This window comes from Andrena cerasifolii, chromosome 3 (assembly GCF_050908995.1).
Source record: "Andrena cerasifolii isolate SP2316 chromosome 3, iyAndCera1_principal, whole genome shotgun sequence".
NCBI lineage: Eukaryota > Metazoa > Arthropoda > Insecta > Hymenoptera > Andrenidae > Andrena > Andrena cerasifolii.
Genome location: NC_135120.1, coordinates 1,831,882 through 1,854,019, shown reverse-complemented (window position 1 = coordinate 1,854,019; position 22,138 = coordinate 1,831,882). Strand labels below are relative to the sequence as shown.

Sequence of the window (22,138 nt, the reverse complement as noted above, 5' to 3'; positions counted from 1 at the left end):
CAACAAACGCGCTCTCGTTTTGCGTCACGCCTCGCTTCTCGTCGACACACCCGCAATGCCAAACGATTCATCGGAATCGAACCGTGATTTGGCCAATCACATGCAGCTGCACATTCGGTCGCTGCAAGCACTCGGGAGATCGTGGGAAGACATCGCGAACGATCTTTTACTCAGTATCGCTGTGTCCAGTATGGCGGAGGACGCTCGAAAGGCGTGGGAACGGACTTTATCAGATATGGAGGTTCCGAAGATTGCGACCGTATTTAATCATTTGCACTTCGTCGCGCATCAGTGCGAAGAGTACTCCACATCGTGCGGGAATGCAGGTCGGAACTTATCAGATGAACACCGGACGGATTCAGTAGCGCAACGCCGAAACGATACGTCAAACACCTATCGCGCGAAACCCGCTAGAGCACCGAAGTCGCCGCCATCTCCGCGGAAGACGCGACAAACATTTGCCACAAACCGATATCCTAATTGCAAGATTTGTCACGCGGATTCTCACGCCGCGTATCAATGTACACAATTTCTCGAATTGTCGATCGAAAAACGCATCGATGCCGCGCGTAAGGCAAGACTTTGCATGAATTATTTACGTTCGGATCACAAAACCGATGAGTGTCAGGCCGGAAAATGTCGCGTATGCAATAAGGCACACAACACTAGGCTTCATTTAGACGCACAAAATGAATCCTGACTAGAGTCGTTCCGTAAAAAATCGCGAAAACGCAACGCTCGGAAACGTGACCGCCGAGAAACCGCCCTAGTCGCTAATGCATCGGCCGACGGTATCATGCCTACCGCGATCGTTCACGCGTTAGATCACGAGCAGAGACCGATCGAATGTCGAACGTTAGTCGACACATGCTCCGACGCGAATTACGTCACCGAAGAATTCGCGTCGAAATTACATCTTCAGTGCAAAAGGGCTTCCGTGGCCATCGAAGCGTTAATGCATTAAATACCGTGACGAACAAACTCATTTCTACCACCATAAAGTCACGGCTATCGGATTTCGCGACCTTTACCGGACACTCAAATCGATCGCACGAGGTTTAAGATTCCGGCAAATCTGAAATTAGCGGACCCGAATTTCCACCGCCCAGCATCCGTCGATATGCTGATAGGCACCGGCCCTTCGCTCGCGAGCTTTAGCGTTGGGCAAATCGATCTTTCCCCTCGTAACGGGCCTGATCTTATCCTGCAAAAATCACAGCTAGGATGGATCATGGGGGGAGCGTGTTGTCAACGTCGCCACGCATACAACGCAAAACGTTTACAACCAGCGTCAATTTCGATCTTTCGAAATTTTGGGACATCGAAGAAGGGCCACAGCAGCGATACTTATCATCCGAGGAACGCGACTGCGAAGATCATTTCACCGCCCACGTCCAACGGGACGAATCAGGATGCTATCTCGTTGCGCTACTGTTTAACCAGAAGAAGCAATCCATCGGAGATTCTCGTTTGCGAGCATACAATCGGTTTCTTTCGTTAGAACGTAAGTTTCATCGTGACAAATCGCTACAAAGAGAATATTCGTCCGTGATACAAGAATATATCTCGCTTGGTCACATGACTAAGGTGGAAACACGCAATTCGGACGGTTTCTACCTGCCACATCATGCAGTCATAAAACCCTCGAACACGACTACAAAGGGTTACACGACTACGAGTGGTTTTCGACGGCTCCGCGAAATCGAGCAGCGGCCTATCATTAAACGACGCATTAATGATCGGTCCGACCATCCAAGATGACATTTTTGCTTTGCTCCTGCGGTTTCGCATGTACGCATACGTGCTGACCGGAGACATCGAAAAAATGTACCGCCAATTCCTCATTCGACCAGAGGATCGTCGTTATCAACGCATTTTGTGGAGAAACGAGCAGAACGAAATAGCGACATTCGAATTGAACACAGTCACGTTCGGACTGTCTTCAGCACCGTATCTCGCCATAAGATGTGTCCACCAGCTTGCGGACGACGAAGAGGACTCATTTCCAAGGGCGGCATCCATTTTGAAGCGGGACATGTACGTCGAAGACCTTTTGACCGGGGCCGACACATACGCAGAAGCCAAGAATTTACGCGACGAGGTCATCGATTTGCTTCAGCGAGGAGGACTCAACATCCGACAATGGGTCTCCAATAGAGCTGATCAAGTACCCGGAAAAAGCAAGCCGAGCCTGGCTCGGCTTGAAAAACCGAGCCGGGCCGGGTGGTACCCGAAAGAACCGAGCGGCTCGGATAGAACCAAGTACTTGAATTTTTTTCAAGCGGCCCGAAAGAAACCGGACGAATTGGATGGAACCGAGCGGATTGAATTTTTCCAAGCGGCCCGAAAGAAACCGGGCGGATTGGATGGAACCGAGCGGATTGAATTTTTCCAAGCAGCCCGAAAGAAACCAGGCAGCTTGGAAAGTAAGCGGGCGGGCCCTAAGAAACCGGGTGGCTTGGAAAGAAACGAACGGTCCGAATGAAGGTCGAGCGGACCGCTCGTTTCTTTCCAAGCCACCCGGTTTCTTTCGGGCTGCTTGGAAAAATTCAATCCTCTTCGTTCTATCCAATCCGCCCGGTTTCTTACGGGCCGCTTGGAAAACATCAAGGACTTGGTTCTATCCGAGCGGCTCGGTTTCATCCAATCCGCCCGGTTCTTTCGGACCGCTTGAAAAACATTCAAGTACTTGGTTCTATCCGAGTCGCTCGGTTCTTTCGAGTACCTGGCTCGGCTTGGAAACCGAGTCCCGGATTGGTTCGGATTTCAAACTACCCGAATATTCAAGTACTCGTACAGCTCTAGTCTCCAACGAGCCGGGACTTCTCGATGGGTTGACGGAAGAACAGATCCATCCGAAATTCTTTGGCGATTCAACGGTCAAGACGCTCGGGGTATCATGAGACGCGCGAAACGATACGGTTACGTACACCGTTGACCCACACGGTATCACGAAGGTGACGAAACGGACGATTCTTTCAACCATCGCGAGAATTGTCGATCCGTTAGGGTTACTCGCTCCTGTTACCATCGTCGCGAAAATATTGATGCAGCGTCTTTGGCATCTTAAACTGGACTGGGACGAGTCATTGCCAGCCAGCCTCCACACCGAGTGGATAACATTCGCGAACGATTTTAAACATCTCCATAATGTATCCTTCGGTCGAAACGTTACTCAGAGCGCAACGCGTAGGATCGAACTTCACGGGTTCTGTGACGCGAGTGAACAGGCATATGGAGCATGTTTGTATATACGCTCGATTGACAAACGCGGTAAAATAAACGTAAATTTACTATGCGCGAAATCTCGTATCGCACCACTTAAGACGATAAGTCTCGCCCGTTTAGAACTGTGCGGTGCAATTCTCCTGGTTTCATTATATGCCACTGTTCCAGAGGCCATCAAACGCGAACTCGACAGCGTTATCTTTTGGACCGATTCTACCATCGTGCTGAACTGGTTACATAAAGAACCGTGCACTCTAAAAACATTCGTCGCGAATAGAGTGTCCGAAATTCAATTGAAAACCGACATCACCGCACGGCGTCACGTTAGATCTTGCGATAATCCGGCCGATTTACTCTCGCGAGGACAATCACCGACACAATTTCTTCACGATTCCAACTGGCGGCACGGACCGCACTGGCTCTCAAGCGTCGAATCGGCTTGGCCAGAGTCAAGGTTTAAAATCGTTGAAGAAGTTCCAGAGACCAAACGTGTTACCTGCTTTGCAACCACCACGACTAACAGCGACGAGATCTTGAATCGTTATTCAAGTTTGTCTCGCCTCCGACGAATCATCGCGTATTGCCTGCGGCTTAGACTACCTCGTCGATTTAAGGAACCTCTGACCGTGGAAGAATTACACGCAGCAAACGATCGTGTGGTACAACTTGTGCAATCATCCGCATTCGCACAAGACCTTCACCATCTTAAGACCGGAGCAGGACTACATTCGAAGAGTAAGCTCTTGCCGTTACATCCCTTCCTTGACGATAAGGGAATATTACGGGTCGGAGGGCGATTACAAAACTCCACCTTGTCGTAAGAACAAAAATATCCGGTTCTCCTACCGAAAGGACACCGTATCACTGAGCTCATCATTCGCGAACCTCATTTACAGCATCACCATGCAGGTATCAACTCGACTCTGTACGCCGTTCGTCAAACATACTGGCCAATCGATGGAAAAAACACGACGCGAAAAATTGTTCGGCAATGTGTGAGATGCTTCCGCGTGAATCCACCTGTCACCGACTACGTTATGGGCAATCTACCTGCCGCTCGAGTCACAGAAACCCGACCGTTTTACAACTGCGGCGTGGACTACTGCGGTCCATTCTATATTAAGGAGCGACGTTTCCGTAATCGCACTCGTATAAAGACCTACGTTGCAGTTTTTATATGCCTCGCAACGAAAGCCGTCCATCTAGAGGTCGTCAGTGACATGACAACCGAAGCATTCATCGCGGCGTTAAAACGGCTAATCGCGCGTCGAGGGATGTGCCGTAATATGTATTGGGACAACGGTTCGAATTTCATCGGCGCAAATAATGAATTGCGAGAAATTCACGAAGATCTCCTGAAAAACGAAAGGGTACAACATTTCCTGGCGGACAAAGGAATACCGTGGCACTTCATGCCAGCTCTATCGCCTCAGTTTGGCGGATTTTGGGAGGCTGTGATAAAATCGTTCAAGCACCACGTAAAACGCGTTGTTGGTGAAGAACTGTTCACGTTCGAACAGTTCAATACGTTCGTTATTGAAGTCGAGGCGATTTTAAACTCTCGTCCTGTAACACCTCTTTCCTGTGATTCCAATGATCCTATAGCCTTAACCCCTGGTCACTTCTTAATTGGTAATTCTTTAACGAGTCTACCGGAGACCGATTTCAAGGCAACAGCGACCAACCGGTTGTCAAATTGGCAACACATCCAGAAGGTCAAACAGGACTTCTGGTCCAGGTGGCATAAGGAGTACATCAACCACTTGAACGTGCGCCATAAGTGGACTAAGGGTTCCCATACGATCAAGGAAGGCACCATCGTGGTCATTAGGGATGACCAGCTTCCACCCCTACAGTGGCATCTCGGCTGTATCGAGAAGGTTCATCCCGGGAAAGACGACATCATACGAACTGTTACCGTTCGGACATTCCGCGGTGTTTACAGTCGCAACGTGAAGCAACTCGCGCCGCTTCCGGTCCACAACGAAACAGAACAACTCGTCGCATAAACAAAGACTTTTAATTTAATAAGCATCGTAGCTTTAAGTGTATCATATTTTCATTCAATTATGGTATATGTATTTGATCAAAGGGTCTCTCAACGGGGGGAGCATGTTCCGTCTTACGGGAACAAAGGGGGGCTCAGAGCGAGGCAGAAATTCAGCGACCCTTTATTACTAGGCAATTGCTTACCGTCGAAGTCTTGGGGAGCATTTGCCTGCCAGATGTCTAATAGGTGGCAATCGACATCGTGCTATTTTTTTGGACACCTCGACCGTCCTCGCTCTGGGAAAATCCGTTGATTGCTCTGTCAGCGGGTGGTATACGGTAACTTCAAAACGGTACATACCATCGACCACCGCTGACTCGCGGGACAATACGGTCATAAACCGCGACTCCGGCGAGACGCTCCGGCCGATCAACCTAGCGAGGTTTGTTAGCCAGATGCTCGGTTTTCCCTCCGCTACGTCACGAAGAAGGAGAGGATTCCTCCTCCATCACCGAAATCGCAGAGGGAAGGTTCCTCCTCTTCAAGCAAAGCTGAGCCAATCAGGCATTTTGGCGCCTCCCAAAATTCAGATGTCTTGTCCACCTTTGACATCGAAAAGGTGGACAAGACCAGAAGTCAATGAGCTCGCGAATAGTACGGTTCGGTGTTTTGATCGGGTCAGCGTTCGGACCATCAGCACGAGCAGAGCTAAACTTCTCAGATCATCGTTCAGATCAGAATCGACACATATTCATTTAAACAGTCACCCAATATTAATTTGGCGGGTGATAGATCGTCTGGCTTACACGCGTACCTCCAGGTGAATCGAGCCTTACAACCGCGAAAGCAAAATTCGATCATTTTCATGCGTGTGCCGTGCGAACACTAACTGCGCTTTCTAACGGTGCTTTAATTAACCAATCAAAAAGGATCCAATTTAAAAACATTGTCGTAAATTAATAGCTTTACAAAATTAGTGATATACAAAAAATTTGCACCAATTATAACAATGACTATTTATAAAAAGAAAAAATGTGTTATTAAATAATATTAAGCAGATATATTTTTATACAAATAAATGTTTTAATACGAATAAACATTTTATTCAAAATACCTGGCACTGCGGAACCGAAAAAAAAAATAAATGTCTTAGTATTAATAATTTACAATAACTCCCTTACAATCTAAAATACATAAACATATACATATACATATTACAAACGCAGTCAGATTTATTCTACATATATTTAACTCTAATATCATACGTAGCATATGCAAACGCACACATACACACATTCACGAACGCACGCACAAGAAAGAAAGAAAAAGATTAATGCAATTTATACATACATATGTATTCAGTTTAGCAACACCAATTCGGTGAGCAGCGCCAAGTATTTTGAATAAAATATTTATTCGTATTAAAATATTGATTTGTATAAAAATATATCTGCTTAATATTATTTAATAATACATTTTTTCTTTTTATAAATAACCATTGTTATAATTGGCGCAAATTTTTTGTATATCATTAATTTTGTAAAGCTATTAATTTACGACAATTTTTTTAAATTGGATCCTTTTTGATTGGTTAATTAAAGCACCGATATAAAGCGCAGTTAGAAAGCAGCTTTATGTACTTGCAGCTCATTTTGTATTAATATTTGTATGGAGCTTTACCTTGAATACCTATGCATTAAAGTGAACATAATTCTCGTGTACATTTCGTACAGTATTTTTCTAATCTTCGAGACAAATAGTTTACATATTCTCGAATAAGAGAATTATAGTGTGACATACAAATCAACAGACGCGGTCGCGTCTGGAAGCTAATTCCCCCTTCCCCTCTACCCATAGGCACACTGAGCGACCATGTCTCTATACACGAAAGATAGCGAAATTAACAGGTCGTCGGAGCTATTTTAGCCTTATTATCTTATTTTATGACATAGTCCCGGTGTTTTTACATGATTAAGCGAATCATTTTTTTTTCGAACCTATATGTCGTTTTACTTAATGTATCAAGCTATTTGTCTAAAAGATATAAGATTTATTCTGAATTAATAGTTATAAAAATGATACTTTTAGGATTACGAGGTATGACGTCACGTTTTCCTCCTCCACTTGACGCCAGTAGGTGTCGCCTCGAAAGCATAATTTATAAATGTCACTTGGCTGTCATTCAATCATAATAACCTGCTAGTTGTTAACATTTTTGAAACGTCACGATGATAAAGAAGATCTCGCGCGATAGCAGCGAGACGTGATCGATTTGTTTGGTACGTAGAGGGCTCGAAACACAAAACGAAGCGGGTGACTGGAGCTCTATTCTTTTTCGTATCGACAGAGACACATGTCCTGGCATTCGAAAAATCTTCATTATTTTCTTACATGTAAATGTGCTTCATTATTATTTTAATTAAGCTCTATGCATAATGAAACGAACATATTTTCAATGAATGGGTTATTGTTTCATTATACATGTATACAGATTTATTTACAGTCAAATAATAGTCTGCGCAGATTTTTACTAACCTGTTTCTCTATTCAAATGTGTATCTTTTTAGTATCAAGTCCCCTGGAAGGACATTCTATTCTTCTCAGTAGGAGAAATAAAAGTACAAATATTATATTTGGTAAGTGACCTTTACATTTATGAATAATAATACGTATGATATATAATAGTGTTTATTACAAATTTTTTGTTTTTTACAGGTTGGAATATTTCCAAATTAAATAAAGTACACTCGGTCAGCTGCTGTGCGCTATTCCGAGTAAACTTTATACAGGCTGCATACGCGCCTTATCTTATAACATCATTCGTTGGGATGCAGTGCGCCAAGTCTCGAATATAAAAAGTTTTAATAATGTTTAAAGGTAGTTAATATATAAAAATACCAAAATGTATGTATATGTAGAAAATAAAGATCTGATATCTAGAACACAGGATCTAAATTTTAATGTTCCTCAGAAATATTTAACCGAAGAGGATAAGAAAGCTATAAGATGTGAGTCAAACGATGGCCGGCTTGAGGATTCACATATGTCAGTTTTTTCTTACTTATCTTACCTACCTATCTTACACATAACCTTTTAGAAATCAAACCCGTTAGGAAAGATTTAGATCACATTCAAATTTTGCATCGTCCACAACATTGTTGGACATGCAGTTACTATGACGGGACAAATATTTACATATACGATACGCTGCAGAATTTTGCGGATCCATTACATAAAGAGCAAAAACTGTTTTTAGAAAAATTGTATCCTCATATTACAAGTACGGAAAAAACCGTGCGTTTTCCGATGGTTCAACCACAAAAAAATACAAGAGATTGTGGAGTCATGGCTATAGCAATTGCCGTTTCATTAGCATTTGGTATGAAACCACAAAATGTTCACTATAATACAACACTTATGCGAAATCACCTCTTGAAATTGTTGACGGAAGAAATACAGTTCGAACATTTTTCGCAAGATCTTAATGTTAAAACTCCTCAACAAGTTTTGCCGTTACAAGTTGCACGGAAAAAATGTTACGAAAGGTTATGCAAAAATATTCGAAATCGAAAAATCAAGGTAGACGTTAGACAGCCATCCAACGGTAATATAATGACTGAGGATAACAAAAAACTGTTTGCTGATGAGAATAAATTTATGAATGATAAAATAGTAACTGATTTGAAACGTTCTTCTAAGCATTTGATTTCGAGAACAAATAACTCTACAGCAATTCCACGAGCGATGAAATTGAGAAAAAGGGAATTGTCAGAATAAGATGAAAAGATCATTCAGATAGGGGAGTGGTTAGAAGTGTTGGAAGCGACAGCATCGCTGAACAATTTCATACTTCGCGCGTTAAAAACAGAGTGCGCTGCGAGTCGCGGGAATGTTCCAGAACAAGGGCACCGGCCCGGCGAATACGCGAGCGTGTTCTCACTTCCGTTTGTAATCCGAATGAGTGTACAAAGTAAAAGTAAGAAACATTTTGAGCAAATGTTAAAGTTTATAATCCTAAAATACCTCAGTGATCAAGCAGTCAACACACTTGTATTTATACCAGTAGGATCACTGCTGATTTATTGTTGTGCGCAAATATATATATATATATATCTTTATTATCTACAATCTCTTTGTTTTACCGAACACGAGACGAACACGTTTTTGTCCAAAAACCTAATATCCCAACCAGAAGACACGCATATAAGCCATTTTAACAATATTCTGCGACAATTTCATGGTTATGAACCCATAGATCCGCTTTTACTACAATATCCAGATGCAATAATCCCAGTAGACGAATCGAAAGAACATATACAAATTTTATACAGCCAAGCGACCGAAAATTGGTCTGATAGCACAGGTGGCCATTGGGTTTGCTGTTATTATGATACAAAATTGATTTATATATATGATTCTCTGAACAAAAGAATTGTACATCGACACCATGAAATTATCCTAAAACGATTATTCTATTTTATCTTTTCGAAGAAAAAGGTGTCATTCTTCACTCGGTACAGATGCAAACAAATTTCAATGATTGTGGCGTATACGCAATAGCTAATGCCGTGTTACTTGCATTAAGAGTAAAACCTACTGAAGTGCAATATGATCGTAATAAAATGCGTGACCATTTGATCAAAATGTTAAAAACTAATACCATAGACCTGTTTCCTGTACTTCAATATTGTAATGATCAAAGAAACTTTGATAACAAATTAATGAAGACTCCTTCTAATACAGTGGAACAAATTTTGCAAACTGATTCACAAAAAAATAATCCCGAGATTAATGATAGAAAAAATCATGATCGCAACTATTATAGGAAAAAAAAGAATAAAATTTCTGGAAAAAAATACAATATATGCAAAAAACATCGCATTGCACAAGTCGGAAAGATACGAAAAAACAATTACACCATAAAGTTTCATCTTTCTTCTGACAGATATATAAAGAATATTTCCAAATCTCTTCTGTCAGAAATGAAAAAGAAATGTGTAGTGAGTAGTCGAGTTGAAGCTATGAAAATGTATAATTGGTGTATGCAGAAAAGGAAAAGCTACTTATTCTATTTGAGAAAAAATATAAGACTCTTGAAAGAAAAAGCTGAGGTATGCATTTCATGCGAAAAACTGTGCTACCGTAAAGAAGTGATCAAAATTGCAGATATGAGGAAGCCCTTGACATCAGAATCATGGAAAAACTTTAGTGTTTTCGCAGAGAAAAACGGATTGTACAGTGATTTCATATGCAAATATTGTAAGGAAAATTTTTAAAGGAATCAAATGGCTCCAACTTGCGTTAAAAATAAGTTATATGTTGAAGAAATGCCAAAAGAAATATCTGCATTAAACGAGTATGAAAGAATGTTTATACAAAGAGCAAAAGCATTTCAAGTTGTCCAACGAATGGAAACTGTCTCGAAAGCCAAAAGAAATATACCTCATCAACATATGATCCTGAAAGTAAAAGGATGAACATTTCATTTGCCATTGCCAATAGAGGAAACGCTCAAAAAGATTTGTAAACCAACAGATCCAATCAATATCAATCCAGAATTTTACATATTGGTGCGTAGTTTACCAACAAAAGCGAAAACGGTTTGGGAACATCTTGTAAATGTAAAAAACGTGTATAATGCTTTGGTACGTTTGAAACAGATAAATCGCCTATATGAAAATATCATTTTGCCTCCAAATCCAAATGAATTATTAAAAAATGATTGGCCGGAAGTTGAATATAAAATAGACGACTCCGACGCACAAAAAGAAAACAAAACAGCCGAAAACACTGATAAGCAAATCAAATTACCTGCATTGGTAAGTCAAGCTGATAGAGACGGTGATATTTACGAACAATACACAATTTATCCATTATACGAGAAAAGGATTAATGAGAAAGTGACTACATTATATCAGCAAAAAAAGGTAAAGGACGCGCCAATTGATATTTATTGTAAGACCGTTAATCTCCAATGCTTCCCACATTTGTATCCTTATGGAATGCATGGAGAACATGAGCATAGAGAAGTCTATTTGACTGAATATGAATATATTAAAGCACGGCTTAAATCTAAACATTCTCAGTTTCGTCTGGACGTGCAATACCTATTTTTCTTATTGAATCAGACAAATATTAGACGTTTGAAAGCTGGTATTTATCAAAAATTGAACATAATTAATCCAAAAGAAAAATGCACAGCAAGTACATATTTGAATCTAATACAAAAGGACCTTCTCGAGTGTAATTTAACGACTATATTCTCTCGAATTCCAAATACAGAACCGTTCTGGCATATACCTAGAAGTAATTTGAGATGCATGCTGGAATATTATGGGCCAGCTACCTGGTTCCTCACTCTCAGTCCAGCTGAATGGTTATGGTCAGATTTAATTGAATACGTTAAAGAAGTTAATACACCGCTTATGGATAAAATGTCGCCAAATGAGATTCTAACAAAAGATCCAGTATCCGTGTCAAGATTTCTCGATAATAAATTTCGTGCGATGCTAGAGTTTCTTTGTTCTATCGATAATCCAATCGGGCACGTGGTACATTATTTCTGGAGGAGAGAATACCAAGGTAGAGGTTTGCAACATTTCCACCTATTAATATGGATCAAAGATGCTCCTATTCTAGGCAAAGATTCAGATGAAATAGTAGCTGCTTTCATAGAAAGAGATGTCACATGTAAGTAGACTTCCAGATCCAAAAATCTCGCCTACTTTGTATAGACGTGTGAATACCCATCAAAGGCATCATCACAATTCGTATTGCATGAGAACAAAAAAGAACAATAAAAACCGCATACAGCGAGTGTGTCGTTTTGGTTTTCCTAGACTTGTTACAGAAAACATAAAGATGAGAGACGTAGCTACATCTATAGCTGGTAGGAAGCAATTAAGAAGTCGCAGTAGATTATACGACTTGCCCCGTGACAAACAAGAAATAAATATTAACGATTATAACCCAATTGTCTTAACAGCATGGGAAGGAAATATGGATATCTAATTTGTAGGTGAAAACTCAACTACTCTGTGTTGGTATTGCACTAAATACGTGACAAAACATGAAAAAAGTTATGCAGCTGAAATATTTGTAGACGTTGAATCTACAAAATCATTATGCGCCCGCTTATGGAATATTGGAATGCAAGGTTTAAATAATAGAGAATGCGGTGCTCTAGAAGCTGCCGATACTTTGTTAGGAATATCTTTATACGGTACGGATAGCGAAACAACTATTAGATGGTTAGACGTCAATGTAATCAGAAATCGGAGAGTGAAACGCAAAGAAGAAATAGAAAACTTGGATCCCGAATCGACTGATATATTCTTCCCAAATATAATTGACGATTACTATCCAAACCGACCAGTCCAACACGAATCGATGAGTTTGTACGAGTTTGCAAGATGGTACGATACGAAAAAGGCACAAAACAATGATGATTGCAATAAAGATGATGATCAAGATAATAATGATGATGATTCCGAACTCCAATGTTTCGAAGTAGGAAATAAGTATTTCAAAAGAAGAAAGAGACCTTATTTGGTAAATCACTACAGGAATAATTCGAAAACTCAGCCAGAAAGATATTTCTATGCCCTACTATTGTTGTTTCAACCTTGGAGAGATATAGATGAATTGAAAAATGGATGTGAAACGTACTCAGAGTCATTTTTAGCAGTACAAACTGTTTTAGAAGAAGCAGTGAAATATCATAAAAAGTTGACTGATTTAGAAGAATGCATTGAAGCCGTTAAGGAAATGGTAAATGAAAAAACAAAAGAACCATCTCAAAATAATTCTATCGACCGCGAAGAAAATGCATTAGAATGTGATCCTTTCGAAGTTGGCGATGCGATGAAAGATTTTCATGACGCTGCTAATAATAACGTGAACGGAGAGGAACTTTTGGAAATGATTGCTGGCTTGAATATTGATCAAAAAAGTATTTTCGAAAAAATAGTTTCGGCTTTAAATTCAGAAAATGAGACTGTTTGTCAGTGGAGAAGGTGGTACCGGTAAGAGTCGTTTGATTCAAGCTTTACAGGGTTATATTAAACAAAATTTGGGAAAAGAAACGGCTGTAATGGCGCCTACCGGAATCGCAGCTTTCAATGTTAATGGTTTGACAGTACACAGACTGTTTCAATTACCTGTCGAACATGGCGGTGCAACAAAATATAAACAATTGTCTCACGCCGCATAGTGGGGTATTTGGCCCCAAAACCCGGACATGGCTATTTTAAAGTCTTCAAACTCCCATAACTTTGTTAAAATTCATCCAAAGTTGATGAAATAAAAACCATTTTAAAGTTGAAACTTTCTACTTTTCGACTCATTAAATCGATTTTATCGAAATCGGTATTCAGGGGGTAAAATCCGCCCTTAAAGAGCAATGTGCCAAACTGTAAAAATTTCTTGATGTTTGTCAAGTGCTACGGAGTGCAAACAATATTTATTGTCATTTTTATGTATACTATCGAAAAGTATAATCTTATTACAAAGAATGCTGTGTTTTAAATATATAGCCATGGCGAAAAGCATGCATTTTTCACTCGCTCGTTCCATCGCGGATGCTGAGACTCTGTAATACGAGTCCCATCGAAGGGACTGTTTAGATTACGGACTCGCGAGATGTTTATGTTACACAGGAGATTAGCGTTCGACTACGTCTCTTCTTTCTGATTGAATTCAGTTGGAACCATTCGGTCAAAGAGTAACGTGTGCAGTGAGAGTTATCCAAGTGTCTTTAAAAAATTCCTATATATTATTTAAATTTTATGTGTGTATTGTTTCCTTATTTTAATTCATACTGTCTTTTTAGTGTATATTTAGTATTTACTTAAGTTAATTGGTGCAGTATATTTTTTAAGCTCCATTTTGTTTTATATTCTACTTCACTTCACCTATATTTGGTAAGTAGAAACATGATTTGTTAGCAGAACTAGTTTCCGCATTCAGTATATTCTTTTTCAGTATTCAGATGTAAGTTGACGAGTATATATGTCCATATAGGTAGTAAAATGTCATCGGATACTGGAGAATCCTCTGGGATAAAAGTTATGACGCGAAAACAATTATTTAATATTATGCAGGGGTGTAAAGGCGAAAAAAATACTGAAAAACTGGAGTATCTTGAAAATTATTTATTAAATCGCAACAGATATTCAGAAGAAGAGCGTGTAGCGTTTAAACACTGTATTCCTCATCTTAAATCAGAATTCAAACGTAGATGGGTTTCTGCAAAATATAGGAAGGATCTTTTCGAAAAACAGAATTTAAACTGTCTTTAAGGAACATTTGAAATACCCACAACATCATCCTAGGCTGGACGTCTACCTAAGTCTTTTACCGAATTATCTGAGCGAAGCAAAAGAAGAAAAACAGAAGATATACGGGAAATGATTAGCACCGAGGAATTAACATTTGCTGCACAGGCAAAGCTAAGGTCTTCTGGTCAAGTGGACGCTACCATAGTACTGCAGGAAGTCACAAAATGCCAATCATATGCAAAAAAGTGCAGGAAACTTTGTTCCACAAATCAACAAGCAGAAACAAGACAACCCTCGATTCTGTCCGTACAATGGATAAAAAACTTTTTCCATTGTATTCTGTATTACAGAAGGCTAAGAAAGTTTGCTATCCTGCTCAAGAAGCATTCGTCATAACTGACACTTCTGCAGAAATAAAGCTGCAAGAATTACTAGATCACACAGCTGTTCGGTTACTGTTATATTTGGAAGAGGTGTTACATAATTTACAAGAAAATGAGATCAGTAAATTACAATTAATTAGTAAATGGGGTTGTGATGGATCCAAACAAGCACAATATAAACAACAATTTAAAAACATTTCTGATTCTGGTAGTCACATATTTCAAAGCTCATTCCTTCCCCTACGATTAATTTCTTCAGAAAATTCAAAAATCATTTGGGATAATCCGACACCATCATCTCCAAGGTATTGTAGACCAATCAGAATAAGGTTTATAAAAGAAGATACCGATGTAATAAATGACGAAATAAGTTATATAGAAGGCCAAATAGACCAACTAAGAGAAACAGAAATTAATGGAAATAGACCTATAACTGTTAAGCACATTTTTTTGTTCACGATGATAGATGGGAAGATATGCAACGCGGCAACAAACACATCATCTACCATGAGATGTTACCTATGTGGATTGACCTCTACAGCATTCAACGATTTGTCGAAGACAGGTGAAATTAATGTAGCTGCATTAAAGTTTGGTTTGTCGATTCTACATGCCAGAATAAAAATATTCATTTTATTACATTTATCTTATAAATTACACATTCGGAAATGGCAAATAAGATCAAAAGAAGAAAAACGTTTAGTCACGGAAAGAAAGAAAGTCATACAAGAGGAGTTTAAAGCTCAAATAGAAATTACTGTTGACGTACCAAAAGCTGGTTTCGGCAATACAAATGATGGTAATACCAGTCGCAGATTTTTCTTAAACCATCAATTATCATCTACCATTACTGGGGTTGATGTAGAACTAATATATAGACTTAGAGTCATATTAGAAATTGTGTCAAGCGGTTACAAAATAGATTTAAATAAATTTGAAACATTTACTATGGATACTGCAAAGCTATATGTTAAACTATACTCATGGTACCCTATGTCACCTACCATGCACAAGTTACTAATCCACGCACCATTAATTATTGAAAATGCTATTTTACCCATTGGAAGACTGTCAGAAGAAGCAGCCGAGGCAAGAAACAAACACTTTCGTCGTTATAGAGAAGTTCGTGCACGAAAGTGTTCTAGAAAAGCATGTAATATAAACGTACTGAATAGACTTTTAATTACTTCCGATCCTCTGATATCCAGTATAAGACCGACTACGAAGAAAAAATCAAACCCCTTTTTAAGCGAGACATTGCAATTAATTCTACCTTCTGAACCTACATCAATTGTAGAAGAACAAGTATCAGAAGAAGAAGATGATGATGATGATGATGATGATGAGGAAGAAGAGGAAGAAGAATATGAAGAAGAAGAAGAAGGAACGACATCGGATGAACAGGAAGTATTCTCAGGCGAAGAACTTTGTGACGCATGTTCCGATGAAAATTAATAAAAATACAGGGTTTCCTATTAAAAGGTACATTCTCATATATGTATTCTTGATCACTAAAATTAAATATCTTCATTTTGTATTGTCATCCAAACTACGTATGCCTGCAAAGTTTCAAGTCTATTGGATAGTTGGAAGTGGGTTAAAATTGAGTTTGTAGATTTGAACTAAACAAACATACATGCAAACAAGCAGAGAATTGAAGTTGAATAAAAATCGTTTAATAAGAAATTGTTTGTTAATCAGAGGTGTAAGTGGGACTGTTCAAGTCTATTCCGTCCAATTATATAATATTATTGTTTAATCATTAGTCAATTTCTGAGCATCGCTGATCTACAGCATACTATAAGCTTCCCGCACGTTTATAATTTAAACAATTTCTTCAAATAATTCTTTAGTAAGTACTTACTTTACGGAGATACAGGGTGTCCCAAAAATGTCGGAGTTCCTTGAAAGGGGTGACTCAGGGGGTGATTTGAAACAACTTTTTCCTTAGCGAAAATATTGTCCGAAGCTTCGTTAACGAGATATTAACAAAAACCCCCGACCAATCAGAGCGCGCGCCTTCCGCCCGAGCTCCCGTTGTAGCGTTGGCCACGCGGCAGGCGGCTGCGCTTGTACTACGAAGGTATGAACAAGCAAGTCGGCATGCACCGAAGGAAACCGCGTTATACAATTTTATTTTAAAGCGAAATCTTAAATAATAATTGTTTGAAGTGAGAGGACAAGAAATACGCAAATTTCGTTTTCAAATAAGGCATAAACGAAAAGGTAATGTAACAAAAAATGTACGACAAGTGATCATAATTCGTTATTGAGGTAAAAATCCGTAGTTTAATCACGGCTAACATAACTAAATTTAAAAAATAATATTAGGTGTATGAATAAATTCTTTCAGACTGGATTTACATAATCGGTTTAAAGCAACCGAATTTCTATCGCAGTGATATTCGTAAGCTACCAGAAAAATGGCAAAAGATAATTAACAATAATGGAAATTATTTCGATGATTGAGTTGTTTTCATATTTTTTTAAGGGGTCTCCCTAGTGTGACGGTTCAAAAAAATCGATTTTTTGTTTTTGTTTTTTTCTGAAAGTTCAACATCTTAAGAACATATTCCTAAAATATTATAGCTGAATTCGAAATTTTGGCAACGCTGTGAGCTATGAACAGTAGCGCGCGATCGGGCGCGCAGGTATGAATCGGAGCCCTCCACGCTTGTACCGAAGGTCGACCTTTTTGACTTTAAAAACCGTTACCTCCAGAGTTTCCTATGACCTGGCTACCTGTACCGTCCCCTTCTGTGCTAAAGGGGCCCCTCCAAGTGTTATAGCGGGTGTGATTCAGTGTGCATCGTAGACTCGTGACGACGAGTGCATCGTAGACTCCTGAGCAAAACAGAAGTGAGCAAAGTGAAAGAAAATGTCCAGAAAGAGCGATAAGGAGCATTCGAAAGGCTATTTAAGCCGAAACAAGAAAAGATTTGTTTTGGGTAATTTATGGCTTAGCTGGTTCCGCCTCGTAGCTGACGTGAGCTCAGGGTATTCGAAAACGGAAACAGGAATGGTATGCCTTTTCTTCTTTATAGCAAGTCGAAGACTTTCTGCTTCTCTTGTCTCCGGGCCCTTTCGAACCGAAACACGTGGTGTCTGTTGTCTATCTCGAGCGCGGACTTATGTGAAAGTGTAGGATGGGTCGTTCGTTGCACATCTGCAAAGAACGTGTGTTTCGAAAATGTGCTGGCTTCTTTTTATCTACAGCCTCTTGTTCTGGTGGGAGTTAACTCATAATGGAACGAGAGAAACTACTTGGAGGTAGAGGAAGTTGCTTGGAAAAAATCCTGTCAGTCAGCTAGCAATCTCGTCCCAGAAATGTTCTCCGCTGAAGAATGTTACGCCATGTTCTGGGTGTACGCCCAGATCAACGGGGACGCAAGTTCTACTGTGCGAGCGTTTGCACGGGAATACTCGCACATCCAAACCCCCAGCGAGGATACGATTCGGCGTTTGGCGTCAAAATTATTCTCAACGGAGTCAATGATGCTGCAAGGCGTGCATAGACGCTGAGGGTGGTCACATCGAGCAACTGCTCAACTAACAGTAATCGGCCCCTTTCGGGGCCACCAATTTTATAACGTAGGAACAACACGTTCCATGAAAAGTAAATTAAGTGATCAGTGTTAGTGGCCGTGCAGTGAAGTGAATATTCGGTACATTAACCCGGACGCACTTGACGTTGTAATCCTTACCTTCGGGTGGTGTCGTATACCTGCGATCAGCTGAGCACTGGGCGCAACCCTACCATAAATCTTTTCGTCCACCGATAACCAGGATCGGCACAGTGACCTACTTAGTGACACAGGTTTCCGAAAAGGAAGGAAAGGAAGGAAAGGAATGCCCGTAGGGGTGTGTGTTATTTAATTTATTAGTGATTATTAGGTGTAGAAATAAATTCTGTTCGATTTTAGGGTTCAATAACAGTTTGATTTAAAAAAAAATAAAATAAAAACAACTCAATCATCGAAATAATTTCCATTATTGTTAATTAGCTTTTGCCAATTTTCTGGTAGCTTACGAATATCACTGCGATAGAAATTCGGTTGCTTTATACCGATTATGTAAATCCAGTCTGAAAGAATTTATTCATACATCTATTATCATTGTTTAAATTTAGTTATGTTGGCCGTGATTAAACTACGGATTTTTACCTCAATAATGAATTATGATCACTTGTCGTACATTTTTTGTTACATTACCTTTTCGTTTATGCCTTATTTGAAAACGAAATTTGCATATTTCTTGTCCTCTCACTTCAAACAATTATTATTTAAGATTCTGCTTTAAAAAAACTGTGTAACATGGTTTCCTTCGATGCATGCCGACTTGCTTGTTCGTACCTTCGTAGTACAAGCGCAGCCGCCTACCGCGTAGCCAACGCTACAACGAAAGCTCGGGCGGAAGGCGCGCGCTCTGATCGGTCGGGGTTTCTTGTTAATATCTCGTTAACGAAGCTTCGGACAATATTTTCGCTAAGGAAAAAGTTGTTTCAAATCACCCCCTGAGTCACCCCTTTCAAGGAACTCCAACATTTTTGGGACACCCTGTATAGCGAATGCGAACATGCAGGTATGTGAGAAATGCTGCGATTTTCGATGACCACTTTTTCGTAGATCAACTGTAAAACACGGAATTGGACGAAGTAGGAATCAATTTTCCTTGTATCTTAATCATAAAGCTTCATAGAACACAATGACGCTAAAATGAACACCGGGACTCACTCGGAACTATAACGAAATCATTAACAAAGTCTTAGAATCATAAATAAAATTACTGAATCGTTGGTTATCTTCAAATACTAATAACTACAAAAATATATATGGTACATAAGTAAAATTTACTTAAAAGTATACCATACAGATAGAAAAACTTCTATAAAACAAAAATTTATTTAATTTATGTAAATAAGTTCCAAATTACTAATAGGCGAATTTGTTGAGAAAGGAAAGCGTGTTATCAGAATACTAAACGTCCGACAAATCACAGTACTTTATGGATACATGAATGCGAAAACGAATATTTATAGATTGTTCCTCAGATATTCAACTAACTAAAGAAACAAAAGTTTTACAATTTATGTAGAATTTTTAAAATTGAATTTTGACCGCATTTTCGGGGCATATACCCCACTGTCCGCCGTGCTCAAATTATTACGAAATGAATTGAAAAATGTTTCATTAATAATAATAGATGAAGTATCGATGATATAAAATGTTACATTGATGTATATAAACCTACGTCTCAAATATTCAATACATATGAATGTGACGAGGGCTGGTTCGGTAAAAAGCATATACTGGTAATCGGAGATTTACTACAACTCCCTCCAGTTCGCGAAGATCCGTGTTACGTGCAAATGTCTGCCGAACAGGTACAAAAGTTTCTAGGTTGCTTAGCAGGTCACAATTTATGGTCTTTATTCCAATACAAAGTATTAACGATAAATATGCGATAAAAAGGCGATGAAACATACCGTCAACTATTATCGAGAATTCGTTTGGGCACACTGTTGACTTCAGATATGCAATTGTTGCAAACGAGACAACTAAAATTCAAGTCGACAAGTTATTCAATGAAACTTGATGAATTATGTGCATACATCATTCGTTTACCTGCTGACACTGTTTGCTTGTTTCCTACATGCCACCTGTGTGATACTCTAAACAGTGCAATGCTTGGAAAAATTGAATCTGAAAAGATCAAGCTTATTGCTCAGGACCAGCTGAATTGCTCAAAATTTTTGAAAAATAAAGTAACGAAATTATTAATTAAATACGAAGAAGATCATTCACGAACTGCTGGTCTGGTCAAAAGTATTACAATAAAAATTGGAGCGAGAATTATGATTCGTAGGAACGTCGACGTCACTTTAGGAATAGTTAACGATACTAATGGAACAATCGTTTCAGTCACCCGATCTATTGACAATAAAGATGATATCGACAAAATAACCATTATCCTTCCAGGAGGCAGAGAATGCGCTATAGAAAGAGTATCCGTTAAATTTGAAGTTATGGAAAGGGTGTTCGTTGTCAGAAAACAATTTCCCATATGTCTAAGCTATGGTATCACTATACATAAAAGTCAAGGCTTGAGTTTGGCAAATGCTATCATTGACGCTGGCAACAGTGTGTTTTCTACTGGGCAAGTTTATGTGGCTCTCTCAAGAATCACTACTTTGGAAGGACTGCACTTGATTAACTTTGACCCGCAATCTGTGGCAGCTAGTGAATCGGCAATTCTTGAATATAACAAATTAGGGGCCACTCATGATCCGCCACTTCCAAGTAACGAAATTCGAAACATCAAACATAAAAAAATTGGAGACAATTTGTGGGCCGTACCCAAAGGAGTACTAGCTCATCACATTCCCATTGAGGATAATGCTGAAGATTGTATAGAAATTCGTGGAATACCTAACACTGATCAAATATCAAGTTACGCGAATGCTATCATGCAATGTATTGTACAATGTAATGTAATGAAAATAAAATTATTAGAGTTCACAGAGTTCGACGAATTTCGAGATTTCATAAATGATTACTCAGAACAACATAAAAAAATAACTTCTTTGAAAATTAGAAGTTTCGTAGGAGGCAAATTTTTGCAAAAAGTTCAACAAGACGCATCTGAATTTCTTTTAGCATTATGCAAAAATTTACAAGGGCTCCGAAAAATAATTCAATTGGAAATGACAACATCTGTACAGTGCAGAAAATGTCCTCATAAAGAAACAACCACTAACAAGCATTATATTCTCCCCTTGCCCGTAAAAGAATTGTGTTTAAAGTCGAAGAAAGGTATACCTTTACAAGATTATGTTAACATTGCTTTACGGATTGGTTGGAAACCGAGTCCCCAAAAACCATGCGAACAATGCTCGGAGCAAATGTTTACTAAAATTGAAATAACTACTCCGCCAAAAATTATTATAATGCAACTGTTGTTGTTCTCTTATGATGAAAAAGGCGACATTATAAAAGAAATTAATTGCAAAATAACAGCTGCTCCACAACCGATATCAATGTGTAATAAAAAATATAAATTACTAAGTGCCGTATTTCATAACGGTCTTCATCCTCAAAGCGGTTCATATTCATGCATGATACGTGATAGTACATCAGCATGGAAATGTATCGACAACGACAAAATTAACCAAACGAAATGGCCCAAAAACGCTAAAAATGTGTATATTCTTTTTTTGCAACGTCAAAAATGAAAATAAACCATACTTTTTAAACGATTAC

The 22,138-nt window shown here is 39.1% G+C and overlaps 1 protein-coding gene and 1 long non-coding RNA gene across 3 annotated transcripts in view; one reads left to right on the top strand and one right to left on the bottom strand.

Moving 5' to 3' along the window:
* LOC143367024 (GDP-D-glucose phosphorylase 1) overlaps positions 1-22,138 on the bottom strand; it is a 505,990-nt gene that overhangs the window by 349,017 nt on the left and 134,835 nt on the right. The gene's annotated exons all lie outside the window — the stretch shown is intronic.
* LOC143367095 (uncharacterized) lies at positions 7,509-8,153 on the top strand. Its single transcript, XR_013084957.1, has 3 exons — positions 7,509-7,611; positions 7,786-7,854; positions 7,934-8,153. It is a non-coding gene; the product is annotated as an uncharacterized LOC143367095 (long non-coding RNA).